The sequence below is a fragment of the Ovis aries genome, chromosome 23, assembly GCF_016772045.2.
Source record: "Ovis aries strain OAR_USU_Benz2616 breed Rambouillet chromosome 23, ARS-UI_Ramb_v3.0, whole genome shotgun sequence".
Classification (NCBI taxonomy): Eukaryota; Metazoa; Chordata; class Mammalia; order Artiodactyla; family Bovidae; genus Ovis; species Ovis aries.
This window is the reverse complement of record NC_056076.1, coordinates 4,491,331-4,493,853: the sequence shown is the minus strand read 5'-3', so window position 1 is coordinate 4,493,853 and position 2,523 is coordinate 4,491,331. Positions and strand designations below refer to the sequence as shown.

At 49.4% G+C, this 2,523-nt stretch overlaps 1 pseudogene; it reads left to right on the top strand.

Annotated features, from left to right (window-relative positions):
- Positions 1-231: 231 nt before the first annotated feature.
- Positions 232-1,012, top strand: LOC101102110 (nascent polypeptide-associated complex subunit alpha-like; annotated as a pseudogene).
- The last annotated feature ends 1,511 nt before the right edge of the window (positions 1,013-2,523 follow it).

The window sequence follows — 2,523 nt, the reverse complement described above, 5'->3', positions numbered from 1 at the left end:
ATGCTGATAGAATTCTACATCAACGTAGGAGACGTCAATTCACCCTCATGGCTATAATTTTTGATTATTTTATAATTTGATACAGTGAGGATTTGGGGTACTTTTCTTTATTGTTTATGATGATGATAAAGTAGAAATTCAGTATAAATAATTTGAGAGAGAGAGAGAGAGTATACAAAGCTATAATCACGCCATCAGAGAAGATGGCTTTTAAAATTCACATGGGCCATCTTGGTTCCGCATTCCCCACACAAAATGCCCAGTGAAGCCACAGAAACCGTCCCTGCTACAGAGCAGGAGCTGCCACAGCCCCAGGCTGAGACAGGGTCTGGAACAGAATCTGATAGAGATGAATCAGTCCCAGAGCTTGAGGAATAGGATTCTACACAGGCAACCACACAACAAGCTCAGCTGGCAGCAGCAGCTGAAATCGATGAAGAACCAGTCAGTAAAGCAAAACAGAGCCTGAGTGAAAAGAAGGCACGGAAGGCTATGTCCAAACTGGGTCTTCGACAGGTTACAGGGGTTACTAGAGTCACTATCCGGAAATCTAAGAATATCCTTTTTGTCATCACAAAACCAGATGTGTCCAAGAGCCCAGCTTCAGATACCTACATTGGTTTGGGGGAAGCCAAGATGGAGGATTTATCTCAGCAAGCACAGTTGGCAGCTGCTGAGAAATTCAAAGTTCAAGGTGAAGCTGTCTCAAACATCCAAGAAAACACAGAGACTCCAACTGTACAAGAGGTGAGTGAAGAGGAAGAGGCTGACGAAACAGGTGTGGAAGTTAAGGACACAGAACTGGTCACGTCACAAGCAAATGTGTCGAGAGCAAAGGCAGTCCGAGCCCTGAAGAACAACAGTAATGATACTGTAAATGCTATTATGGAATTGACAATGTAACCATCTGAAAAGAGGACCTTTTTTTGGTGTTTCAAAAGAGTAACTGCAGCTGGGTTTGAAATTTGTACTGTTTTTATCATTAATAAAGTTATGGCTTCTTGTTGGATGAAAATAAGTAAATAAATAAATAAATAAATAAAATTCACATGGAGGGACTTTCCTCGTAGCCCAGTGGTTAAGATTCCACCTTCCAATGCAGGGGACGTGGATTCGATCCCTGGTGGGGGAACTACAATTCTACGTGCCACGTGGGGCAGGACAGTAAGTGGCACTAGAAAATGTGAATGTGCTAAGTCGCTTCAGTCGTGTCCAACTCTTTGTGACATCATGGACTATAGCCCACCAGGCTAGTCTGTCCCTGGGATTCTCCAGGCGAGAGTACTGGAGTGGGCTGCCATTTCCTCCTCCAGTGACCTTCCCAACCCAGGGATTGAACCCACATCTTACCTCTCCTGCACTGGCAGGTGGGTTCTTTACCACTAGCGCCAGTGGGAAGCCCTTAGAAAACTTGAATACCTCTATGCAAAAGAAAAAAAAACACACAGCAACAACACCTAACCAGACCTTGCATGATATACCAAGATTAACTCAAAATGGATCACAGACCTAAAGGTAAAACCTTAAAAAAACAAATAAATAATAAAATAAAATTCAGGTGTGCATTGCAGTTGATAGCCCCCAATGGTGGCTGCCATCAATGTCTTTTCATCGGTGAGGTGCACTCCCGCTCTCCCCACCCCCTCTGAGCAATCTGACCCTGTACCCCACCCTGACCCACAGGTCGGGCAGAGGCAGTGCTGTGCCAGCTTTGGGTCTAGCTTTAGGAGATCTGGAAGGTTCCGCCTTTTCTCCAGGGAGGAGTGAAGCGGTCACCACGTGAAAGCCCCAACCACCCTGGCCCACTGAGATGCTGAGATGCCTCAGCCAGCCCTGTCGAGAGGCCACGCGGGGAGAGCACAGCCCCAGGGCCGCGGCGGAGGCTTCGGGACCGGAAGCCACGCCCAGCCCTCGCTGGACAGTCACGCGAGGGGGCCACCCGACCTCGGCCAGCGCGGTCAGGCTGCAGGACCGCGAGGTGTCACCACCGACGGGGCTCGGGGCAGCTGAGTCTTTGGGGCAGACCGGCCCACGGGGACAGGTGGCCCAGGCGCTCCCCGCACATGCGGGCGCGTGCCTGTAAGCGTGCTAGACTCTGCATGTGTCTCTGAAAGCATTTCCACTTGCAGTGACTCTCCACGTCCCTCGGTCAGGTGACATTTTCAGTGGCTCCACAGTGTGTCCTCGTGAGGCCACACGCGCTGATCCCGGGCAGGCAGGTGACTTCCCCATCGTCCCCACTACGCCTGCCTTCTAATGAGCGCTCTTGTACATAACTCTGTGCATGAGTACATCACCGCATACTTTGCATGAATTCTGGACATGTAGTGAGAGCCTCCGAGGGTTAAACGTTGTTGATGCTTCTAGTCAAATTACCCTGAACAGAAACTGTCCCAACTCCCCTCCCACCAGCAGTGGCCGAGGGTGCTGTTCTCCATGCTTGTGAGCGAAGGATGCCGTGTGCTTTTTAAATTAGTCTCGTTTGATTTGGCGGATGAGAAATCACCTCCCGCTGTTGTTTTA